The sequence below is a fragment of the Dromiciops gliroides genome, chromosome 6 (genome assembly GCF_019393635.1).
Source record: "Dromiciops gliroides isolate mDroGli1 chromosome 6, mDroGli1.pri, whole genome shotgun sequence".
NCBI lineage: Eukaryota > Metazoa > Chordata > Mammalia > Microbiotheria > Microbiotheriidae > Dromiciops > Dromiciops gliroides.
Window position 1 is genome coordinate 32017673 of NC_057866.1, and position 13008 is coordinate 32030680.

Below are 13008 nucleotides of genomic sequence, written 5' to 3' on the forward strand. Positions count from 1 at the left end.
TGATACTATTTTAAACTGCAAAGCAGACTTTCAGAAAACTTCTCACTTTATTAAAATTTCTTTTTGACTATGACCTTAACAGTTATCAACAAACCTAAACATTTCAATATAAAAAGAGGAATATATATATTAACCCAGGTGCTTGTATAACTTGCCAATTTAAGTGAATATTAAATTTAACAACATAGTAAGGAAATTGTGGTGAACTAAATGGCTTTTGATGAAAATGATTCTTAAACAAACCTTAAAAACCTAGTTGTCCTCAGGATGAAGGGTTTATTTCAATTTGAAATGAATGAAACTAAAGAACAGATATAAGCTACCTTCTGCTAACAAGTCACTGTCATTTAAGTGGCATGTTCTCAGGAAATAGATTGTGTTTCTTTAATAGAGTACATATGATATGGATGCCATTCTTAGTGGTCCTTGCTATATGCAAATAGGTCCCCTTAATGAATCACTGATTATATTCCTGTTGTATTTCTTAATACATTATTCTAGAGATTTCCTCCTTAGATCTAACCTCATCTTGTTTGACTTCCATGAATTGATATTACATAAAAATTTGGTTTTGAGAATAGGTAATGAACATTGCATATGGCTATGTACTATTTTCTCTGGTCAATATGAGTCTATCCTATGAATATCCTATCCTAGTCATATCTCTCTATCCTAGAGGTGGATATTCAGAATTTTACCTAGCCAATATATCTTCAAACAATCTCTCTCCAGTGGTATGTCTTCATATAAATTATTTCAAAGGAATGGTTCACCCTTTTTTCATCAATTAATAAATGGATTAGAATGGGAATTCCTTCAGATTAAAAATTGCTTTAATTTTGTCTTTGTATCTTCAGTCTATAGCATAGGTTTGTTTGTTTGTTTTGCACATAACATATCCTTAATAAATGCATCACTCATTCATCTATCAATTAATCAAGCAAACACATTTATGATGTGCATAATATATGTTTCCTGTTGTTCAGGCATTCTTCAGTTTCATCTGACTTTGGTTGGCCAAATTGGAGTTTTCTTTGAAGAGATACTAGAGTGATTTGCCATTTTCCTTTTCCTCCTCCAACTCACTTTACATGAGGAGGAAACTGAGGCAAACAGGTTTAAGTGATTTGCCCAGGTTCACACACCTAGTAAGTCTCTGAGGTTAGATTTGAACTCAGGAAGATGAGTCTTCCTGATTCCAGGCTTGACACACTCTCCACAGCTCCTCTCAGCAGTCCTAGTATATGTTAGGCATTAACATTAACATTAGTCCAGAGATAGAAAGAAAAGCAGCATGATTTTGGCCAGCTTCCTGATAATATAATAACTTTGATCTGAATTGCCAAGGTTCTGTAGGGATGCATGCAGAGATAGTACATGTATTTTTTATTCATTTCATTGAGAGAGGGACTGTGTTTTTCACTGATGTCAGTCAGACATTTGGGGCTAGTAATGCAATTTATTTTAAAATGCTAAGAAGGTGAAACTTGAGAGATAAGTGCAAAGAATGAAAGGACATATTTGATTGAATTCCAAAGTTCCCTCAAAACTTGGGGGTAGATTGAAATTTACCCACTAAGAGTGACCTTTTAAAAGGTCCATTGGTCCATGAAAGAAGCTGTCCAACTATTTAGAGGTCTCAGAAAGTAAAGGGAGCTGTAAGAGAGAAGGAATTTAATCAGTTGGGGAAGGTTTAAACCATAACACTGTTGAAAGTAAAATGATTTTTGAAATGACGTGTGGAAGTGATGATAGCTAAACTATGTCATAATCATTGGTGGGGCATTAGCCATGACAAAAAAACATTTAGAGCAATGGAATTTCAAGTTTTTGGCATGGATTGAAAAAAGGAAGGAAGGAATGAAGGAAGGAAAATCAAATCGAGCATTTATCACGCATGGCATTTTACCTTTTACTTCTTGAATTAAAGGAGGGATGGGAATGCCTGTATTTCTTCTCCAAGTATCTGATTCATTTTGTTGTCCTTTTCATTTGTACTGTTATGTTGTATATATTGTTTTCTTGTTTATGCTAACAACTCAGCATTTTTTCAGGCAACTATTTTCATGTTTCTCTAAATTCCTCATATTTACTATTTCTTGATCTCCAATACACTGAATTATAGTTGTTTAATTATGCCTCAATTTATGGGAAATAATGTGTTCCCCACACATATTGTCCTCTATATCTTTCCCCTTTGTACAGGCTATTTCCCACACTTAGGATGCACACCCTCTTCACCACTGTTGGGAGAACCATTAGCTTGCTTCAAGGCTTCACTTAGAAGCTACCGCCTATAGGAAGTATTTTTTTTTTTACCTCACTTGGATTAGAGCTCTCTATCCTCAAGTTATCTTGTATAACTTATCATATACAGAGAGAGTATGGTGAAGCAGATAGAGATTCAGTTTTTAAGTTATGAGGGCCTACCTACCAAGCCTCTTATGACTTTCGTGCCTCCAACACTTATTACCTCTCTCATCATGTGCAATTGATCATCTCTCGGTACCTCAGACAATGCTATTTCTTTCAGGATATGAGCAATAGATTCTTTCAATTTCTATTTCACCTTCTGGTTTTCAAATGTCAAGGCAGTTTTCCATGAAAATTTCTTGATTGATGATATCTAGGTTCCTTTTTGATAATGGTTTTCAGGTAGTTCAATAATTTTTAAATTAACTCTTCTCAATCTATTTTCCAGATCAGTTATTGTTCCACTGAGGTATTTCACCTTTAATTTTTTTCATTCTTTTTTTTTTTGATGTTTCATGGAGCCATTAGTTTCCACTTGCCCAAGACTAATGTTATAGGAATCATTTTTTTCAAGGAATTTTTGTAATTTCTTTTCCATTTGGCCAATTCTGCTTTTGAAAGAGTTCTTCAGTGCATTTTTGTGACTTTCTTATTGTTTGGCCTATTTTGTTTGTTATAATTTTTTAAAAATAAAAGATTTACATAGAAAAAGTACTTTATCATTTTCCAGTTTAATGTTCAGATAGTTTTCAATTGCTTCAAGTAATTTTTGAGTTGATTCTCTAGTATTCTCTAAGTATACCATCATATCATCTGCAAAGAGTAATAGCTTTGTTTCCTCCTTGCCTATTATAATTTCTTTAATTCCTTCTTCTTCTCTGATTGCTAAAGCTAACATTTCTAGTACATTATTAAATAGTAGAGGTGATAATGGACATCCCTGTTTCACCCCTGATCTTCTTGGGAAGGCCTCTAACTTACCTCCATTACATATAATACTTGATGATGGTTTTAGTTCCATACTTATTATTATTATTATTATTATTATTATTTTAGTGAGGCAGTTGGGGTTAAGTGACTTGTCCAGGGTCACACAGCTAGTAAGTGTTAAGTGTCTGCAGCCAGATTTGAACTCAGGTCCTCCTGACTCCACGGCTGGTGTTCTATCCATTGCAGCACCTAGCTGCCCCCCATACTGCTTATTATTTTAAGAAAAACTCCACCTGTTCCTATGCTCTCTAGTGTTTTTATTAGGAATGGGTGCTGTATTTTGTCAAAAGCTTTCGCTGCATCTATTGAGATAATCATATGATTTTGGTTAGTTTTCTTATTGATGTTGTTGACTATGTTAATAGTTTTCCTAATATTGAACCAGCCCTGAATTCCTGGTATAAATCCCACCTGATCATAGTGTATTATCCTGGTGATCACTTCCTGTAATCTCCTTGCTAATATCTCATTTAAGATTTTTGCATCAATATTCACTGGGGAAATTGGTCTATAATTTTCTTTCTCTGTTTTGTTCTGCCTGGTTTTGGTATGAAAACCATATTAGTGTCATTGAAGGAATTAGGTAGAACTCCTTCACCTATTTTTCCAAATAATTTGTATAATACTAGAATTAATTGTTCCTTAAATGTTTGGTCGAATTCACTTGTAAACCCATCTGGTTCTGTAGATTTCTTTCTTAGGGAGTTCATTAATTTCTTCTTCATATCTTTTTAGAGTATCAGCTTATTTAAGGATTTTTTATTTCCTCTTCAGTTAACCTGGGCAGTTTGTATTTTTGTAAATATTTATCCATTTCATTAAGATTATCAAATTTATTGGCATACAACTGGGCAAAATAGTTCCTAATTATTGCTTTAATTTCCAGTTCATTGGTGATAATTTGGTTTTCTTCTTTCTTTTTTTATTATTCAAATTAACCAATGGTTAATGTATTTTATTGTTTTTTTCATAAAAGCATCTCTTAGTTTTATTGATTGATTCTATAGTTTTCTTGCTTTCAATTTTATTAATTTCTTCTTTAATTTTCAGGATTACTAATTTCATATTTAATTGGGGATTTTTAATTTGTTCTTTTTCTAGCTTTTTAAGTTGAATGCCCAATTCACTAATCTCCTCTTCCTCTTTTTTATTGATGTAAGTATTTAGAGATGTAAAATTTCCCCTGATCACAGCTTTGGCTGCATCCCATAGATTTTGGTATGCTGTCTCATTATAGTCATTCTCTTGAATGAAGTTATTGATTGTTTTGATTTGTTGTTTGACCCACTCATTCTTTAGAATGAAATTTTTTAGTGTCCAATTAATTTAGAGTCTACCTTTCCATGGTTCTTTAATACATGTAATTTTTATTGCATCATGATCTGAGAAGGATGCATTTACTATTTCTGCCTTTCTACATTTGACTCTGAGGTTTTGTGCCCTAATACATGGTCAGTTTTTGAAAATGTGCCATGTTCTGCTGAGAAAAGGGTATATTCCTTTCTATCCCCATTCAATTTTCTCCAAACATCTATCATGTCTAACTTTTCTAACATTCTATTCACCTCTTAAACTTCATTCTTATTTATTTTGTGGCTAGATTTTTCTAATTCTGAGAGGGGAAGATTCAGATCCCCCACTAGTAGAGTTTTGCTGTCTATTTCCTCTTGTAACTCATTTAACTTCTCCTCTGAGAATTTGGGTGCTATACCACTTGGCACATACATGTTTAGTATTGATATTAATTCATTATCAATAGTACCTTTTAGCAAGATGAAGTTTCCTTCCTTATCTCTTTTAATTAGATCTATTTTTCTCTTTGCTTTATTTGAGATAAGGATTGCTACCCCTGCTTTTTTTACTTTAGGTGAAACATAATATATTCTGCTCCAACCTTTTGCCTTTACTCCATGTGTATCTCTGTGTTTCAAATGTGTTTTTTGTAAACAGCATATTGTAGGATTCTGGTTTCTAATATTCTCTGCTATTCCATTCCATTTTATGGCCGAGTTCATGCCATTCACATTGACAGTTATTATTACTGTCTATTCGCCTCCATTCTATTTACCACCTTTGTACTTTTCTCCCCTTCTTTCACCCTATTCCTCTTCACCAATGTTTTGCTTCTTACCTCTGCCTCCTCCAATCTGCCCTCCCTTTTATCCCCCCTCCCTTTTCTTTACCCTTTTCTTCCTTGCTTCTGTCCTCCCTTTTATCAATCCCTTCCTGCCCTTTTCCCCTTGCCCTTTTGCTTCCCTAAAGAATAAGCTAAGTTTCTTTATCCAAATGAATGTATATGTTATTTCCTTTTTGAATAAAGTCTAATGAGAGTAAGGTTGAAACAATGTTCTCCCCTCCCTTCTTTCCCTCTATTGTAATAGGTTTTTTTGCACCTCTTCATGTGAGATAATTCACTCCATTCCACCTCCCCTTTACTCTTCTTCCTATAAACTCCCTTTTAACCCCTTAATTTCCTTTATATGCTCACATCAAAGACAATTTATATTTATACTCTGTGTATAATTCTTCTGTTTGCCCAAATTAATATACAGTTCTCAAGACTTATAAGTATTATTTTCCCATGTAGGGATGTAAACAGTTTAACTTTATTGAGCAAATTTTTTTCCCTCTGTTTACTTCTTTAAACTTCTCTTAAGTGTTGTATGTTAAGTTCAAATTTTCTATTCAGTTCTGGTCTTTTCATCAGGAAACCTTGAATGTCCCCTATTTCATTGAATATCCATTTTTCCCCTGAAAGAGAATGGTCAGTTTTGCTGGATAATATATTCTTGGCTACAGTCCAAGCTTCTTTGCCTTCTGCATCATCATATTCCAAGCCTTGCAATCCATTAATTTTGAAGCTGCCAGGTTCTGAGAATCCTGACTGTGGCTTCATGATATTTAAATCGCTCCTTTTTGGCTTCTTGCAGCATTTTCTTTTTCACCTGATAATTCTGGAATTTGGCTACAATTATTCCTTGGAGTTTTCCTTTTGGGGTCTCTTTTGGGAGTTGATCGGTGGATTCTTTCAATGAAGATTTTATCCTCTGATTCTATAATTGATATTATAGTTCTCCTTAATAAATTCCTGGAATATGGTATCTAGACTCTTTTTCTGATCCTGGCTTTCTGGCAGTCCAATGATTCTCAAATTGTCTCTCCTGGATCTGTTTTCCAATGAGGTATTTCACATTTTCTTCTATTTTTTCATTCTTTTGATTCTGCTTGACTGATTCCTGGTGTCTCATGGATTCATTGTCTTCTAACTGTCCAATTTTAATTTTTAAGGCATTATTTTCTTCAGTGAAAATTAAGCACCTTTTTTTTTTCCAATTTGGCCAGATGAATATTTTAAGGAATTGTTTTCTTCAGTCAATCTTTGTGCTTCCTTTTATAACCTGCTGATACTTTTTTCATAATTTTCTTGTGTTGCTTTCATTTTTCTCCCCATTTTTTCTTCTACCTCTTTCAATTTATTTTTTAAATCCTTCTTGAGTTCTTCCAAGAAGCCTTTTTGTTCTTGAGACCAATTCATCTTTCCTCTTAAGGTTTCACATGTAGGTAATTTGACAGTATTGTCCTAATCTGAGTTTGGGTTTACCTCTTCCCTGTCGACATACATAAGAGCTCTTTTCTGTTTCTTACTCATATTGCAGCTTCTTTTTTTTTTAAGTTGAGTATTGCTCTGGGTGCACTAGGGTCCCTTTTAATGCTTCTTTTGCTGGGTATAGGGGCTTTCTACACTGAGGCCTCTTTGGCTTGTTGATTTCTCACTGCCCAGGGCTTGTTCCCAGCATGCTGGAATGGCTGGGCCTGGTTGCACCTGTCCTGTGGTTGGCCCCCCAGCTGGCAACCTGCCCTCTTGGCTGGTGCTGGTGGGTTTCACAACTGCCTATTTGGCCACCAGCTCGTTGAGCCAAGATCCAGTGCTCAGTTGCTCAGTTGTTGTCCACAGCTTCCTGCTGACTTGCCCCAACCCCCTCCATGCCAGGCTGTGCTGTGGTGTGCTACGCCTCCCTTTTGCCAGATTGAGATTGACTTTCCCTGAAGTCTTTTAAATTATTTCTGTTTGGAAGATTGTGTCTCTCTGTCTCTTTTCAGGTTCTGTGGTTCCAGAATCTGTCCAGAAGCTTGATTTAATTTTCTTTTTGAGGGAACCAAGGGAGAGTTCAGGCAACTCACTGGCTTCGCTCAGCCATCTTGGCTCCACCCCCCAAAACACTGTTCTAATTAAAAAAAAATTGCTGAAGTAAAGACCAGGAAGCCAATGATTAATGTAGTGATATGGAATTAAATACTTTAACTGTTTTTTTCTTTTAATTCTATAAGGGAAATAGTCTTCTACTCATTTTTCTCAAGGGATCTCATTGCTTTTTTGTTAACAGATGAAATGACATGGAAATTTATAAAAATGAAGAAAAGGAAGGTCTTCATGAACTCATAACATTCCAATTGTCACAGAATGTTTTTGAATTGTAAGATATGTCTTATTTAGATCTACTTGACCATGAACAAGAAATTTGATCTACCTACCTGATAAATGACCATTCAGCCTTTAATTGATGATATCCAGTACAGGAGAAGTAATCACCTTCAGACAGAGCCAATTACACTTTTGGATAATGCTTTATTTTATTTATTCATCTATCTATCTATCTATCTATCTATCTATCTATCTATCTATCTATCTATCTATCTACCTATCTATCTATCTATCTATCTCTTTATTTTAGGGCATCAAGGGTTAAGTGACTTGCCCAGGGTCACACAGCTAGTATGTGTCAATTGTCTGAGGCTGGATTTGAACCTGAACCCAGGGCTGGTGCTTTATCCACTGTGCCACCTAGCTGCCCCCTTTTTTACTTTTTTTTTGGCTAATTCTAAATATGAGAAAGTTTTACCTTATAGCATTTCTCAATTTATCCTTACTACCTCCATATTTTGTTTGTACTTGTTTCAACTATAGGTGTGTTGTCTAAAATTATTGCTATTATTGTACTTTATAAATTAATTGATATTACTATATTTTATTTAATTAATTGATTGATTGATATTTATATATTAATGACTATTAATGCTACTACACCAGTTTTGGTAGTATTTATTATTAATTAATATTGGATATATGTAAAGTATTTACTGAGTGTTTCCAAACTTCTCATGTTCTCAGGCTTTCAGACCTAAATTGTTCTGAAGGAAGAGTGAGCACAAAGAGAAAATGAGGCCAGAAAGAGGGACAAGAAAGGGCAAAAAGACTGACCCTAACATGGCCAAGGATTTTAGCCTCTTATCTTAGATATGGGTGATTATATATTAATCAAAGCTATTTGGTTAGTATCATTCAATTCCATTGGTTGACATGACTTGAGGATGGCATAAATTTTAATGAACTCCACAGATGACCTCAGAGAAGAATAGGCAAATGACGGAAGCATCCAGTATCTAGGTATGGTTCTTCACTGAGATACACAAGATTCTATCTTCACTTCTTTTGTTCCCTTGGTCTTGTCCCAAATAAGAACTGAACTTTCTGAGTTGGGGAGAGAAAGGATCGAAACTAATCTCTGGGTCTTCCGTAGAAATCCATTATTTAAAATTATTTTCTCACATGTGTCAGCTGGTTGGCACAATGTATAAAGTGCGAGGGCTTATGGAAAATTACATCAAAATTTCATTGCCTTGAGATGTTCATCAGTACTGTATGTCAACTTTACAACAGCATGCTTGCCCGAGGTCTGGATAATGGAAAATGCTCTTGTGCTTTGCTAGTTGCCAGTAGAATGAAAAAAGGCCGTGCGCTTGCCACTATGCTTTTTATCATGATGTTTTCAGACATGTTATCAAATGTCTTCAATAAGGATGAACATGGCATTTAAGTCAGCTTATGCATTGATGGTAAATTTTTCAAATTGAAAAGGCTACAAGCCAAATTAAAGTGGAGAGTGACCATACATGATTTTTTTTTTTTTTGGTTTATAGATGATTGCACACTCAATGCAGCCTCTGAACCTGAGATGCAACAAATTATGAATAGATTCCCTGATGATTGTGCTATTTTTTGTCTAACTATTAACACCAAGAAGACACAGGTGCTCCATCAGCCAATACCACACAATCCATGCGTGGGATCATCAATTATAGCAAATGGAGGAATTCTGAATAGTGTAGATGTGTTATTTTCCTTGGCAGTACAGTTTCTGGGTATGTACACATTGACAATGAGGCTGACACATGCATTGCAAGAGCTACCTCAGCATTTGAGAGGCTTCAAAGGAAAAAGTGGGAAAGAAGAGTTATTAGACTGACTACCAAACTGAAAGTCTACAGAACCATTGTGCTGATCTCATTGTTGTATGCCTGTGAAGCCTGAAAAGTATACCAGCACCATGCCAAGATACTGAAATGTTTCCATCTGAATTATATTAGGAATATTCTGAAGATCACCTGGCAGAATAAGATACCAGATACTGAGGTCCTCTCTTGTGCTAAACTGTGAAGAATTTAAGCTCTACTCCAAAAAATACAACTCCAATGGGCTAGCCAGGTTGTTCAAATTCCAAACTTATACCTGCCTAAAGACTATTGTATGGAGAATTTATCCAGGGCAAGAGCTCACATGGTGGTCAGGAAAAGTGATATAAGGGCACTCTCAAGGTCTCTCTTAAGAACTTTGGAACTCATTGCATGACATAGGAGACACTGGCACAGGACAGGAATGGCATGCCCTCATGAGAAATGGTGTTGTGCTCCATGAGCAAAGCACAATTAAAGTAACTCAAAAGCAACATGAGATGCACAAATTTAGATAATCCAAACCAATTGTCCACAGGGGTTATCTGTGCCTGACCTGTGCTAGAGTATTCTGACCTCATATTGCTTTGATCAGTCACACTTGGGCATTCCATAACTTGACTCTAACAAATTGATGGCATGTTGGTCCTCTTGAGAAAAAAGGACAACAACCAACAAAGCGACTGAAATGTAGCTCACCTAGGTGCGTATTAAAATGTGGCACTCAGCATTGGAGCTGACACTCCAGATCTAGCATGAGTAGGAAAAATGACTGTGTTAATACATACTTTAGAATACTACATCTTTATTAATTGAGTCTTTATTCTTGGTGTTTGGGGAGCCAAATCACTCACATGGAATTTTAGTTCTCTAAAACAAATAACTCTCTTCATTTACTCTTAGAACATTTCATACATCTTGGATTTATGTTTACATTTTTTGAACATTCATTTTCATTTTATATTAAATAAAAATTTCCATCTGCCAGTCTCTCTTTATAGCCTGACTATGCCATAAATCATATTATTTACCCTTTCTACCTTTGGACCATCTACTAATTTGATAGTCACGCTGCATATTACTTCGAGTCACTGATAAAAATAATGTTGATTGACATAGCACCATAAACAGATTATTCCATTAAAAATCTACCAATTTGGGATAAACTCGTTAGTATATTTTTCTTTGTTTTTCTGTTTGAACGACTCATAATTGGCCTAACTGTAATATCATTTAGACTACATATTTCCTTCTTGTACAAAAAACATTTGATAAATTACATTGTCCATTTCCCCCCCTAAATCTAGACAAATTATTTTTGAGGACAGTATTGAATACTGGATAGAGTGCTAGACCTGGACTCAGTAACACATAGATTTGAATAATATTATAATTACTTAATAGCTATGTTTCCCTATTCAAGTCATTTAACCTCTCTGAGTCTCAATTTCTTTATGTATCATATGACAGAATTTGACTTGGTGAAATCGATGGTCCCTTCTAGTTTTAAATCTATGAACTTACTATCCATTATCTATAACATTTCACTAATCCAATACTGTTTGAGTTATTTAGAAAAACAATTAAGGATGTTAGGCTTCACTGACATCTTGATGAAGTCATGCTGGGCTCTTTGGAATCATTTTTTTCCTTTTAGAAAGGTGTTACTATATTCAATGACCACTCTTTTAATATGTTTGTTAGAGATTTCTGGTATTTAAAGCCAACCTGACTTGTATATAGTTTATAGAACTCATTCTCTTCTCTTTAAAAAAATATGAAACATTTGACACCCATATGAAGTTTTGCAATATTTCTCTCATTTCTAGTACCCTTTCAATCACTTTCAATGACACAGAAATCACATACCACTTATTCCTTTTGTAATATAGTGTGTGATTCTGAAAGTACAACTATTTCCTCCACATTACCATACCAAGTGAGTAACTTACATACCCCTTACTACATACATATGCCTATTAGCCATTTTTGTTCTGCCTTACCCAGTCCAATGTCATTTTCAGCAAAAAATAAAAGAAAATATGGCTGTAATCTATTAATTTATTTCTCTATACTATCCATTATGATAAAACATTCATCCCTAGGGGTTACACTTTCTCTTTTAGGGACTTCTTTTCCTCTCTACCTACAAAACGAACAAACAAAAAAACAACTATATTTAGTCCTTGGATTTATTTTCATCCTCTTCTCATTCAGAGCTTTTGTACTCTTGATACCACACTCAGAGGACTGTTAAATTTTTACAAATATCTCGTTTTTTCTCTTTATTCAATGCATGTGTATAGAAGAGAAATAGTGATTAGATATACAATTTCATGGGTATATGTATCTGACACATGAAGAAACATTCTTCTTTTGTAGGTTTGCACCATCTCTGTAATGTATATCATCACGGGGTGGCCTAAAGTGCAGAAATGTTAAGTGACCCCTGAAGTCTCACAGCTGGTATATGTTAAAGGTGGGACCTGAACATCAGTTTTCCCTGTTACAAGGCTAGCTCTCTAAGTACAGTAGTATATATGAATACACACATGCAAACTAAAGCATCTGTAGTTGTATTATTAATTCTAAATATATGGTATGCTTCAAGAGATCTTTTATTTCATTATGTAATTTGTAAAACCAACACTAATAAAAATTCCTATTTGCTTCAGCAGATTGCTTATCATGGGTAGTTTTGAAAATGTATTACCCTTTGAACAATCTAATACTGAAGCTTTTCAAAATTAAGTAGGTTACTCTTCAGGTGCCACATATGTAGAATTTGTCTGAATCTTCCCTGGAATCCTGCCTGTTTTGGGACATTATACCCAAAAGGGAGAATATTGAACAACTGATAAAATAAGAACTAAAATAATTTATTTAGCACTTACTATGTGTCACATGCTGTCCGTAGCATTTTAAAATTATTGTTTCATTTGATACTCACAAAACCCCTGGGAACTAGGTTGTATGAGTCCATTTCATAGATGAGAAAATTGAGGCAGATAGACATTAAGTGATTTGTCAATTTTCAAACACCTGGTAAGTCTCTGAGACAGAATTTGAATTCGTGTTTTCCTGAGAACAGGTTTAACATTCTATCTATTGGGGCAGGTCACATAGCTACTCTTCCAATCATGAAAAGGCATTAGAGTACTTTAATAAAAGAGACATATTTTAATGTTTTCACATTATTTTGATAGCTAGAAATCCATGTATTATGTAAGAGGTAACTCTCTAACAAAGAGAAAGTCCCAAACCATATCCTCATTCTCTCTCTCTGTCTATAGTCTTTTATTCTCTCTCTGTGTCTCTCCGTCTCTGCCTCTCTGTCTCTCTCTCTCTGTTTCTCTCTTTTTCTTTTTTTTTCTCTCTCTCCCTCTGTCTCTCTGTCTCTTTCTCTCTATTTCTCTCTCCCTCCCTCCCTCCTTTCCACCCTCTCTCTGTCTCTCTTTCTCTCATTCTCTGTCT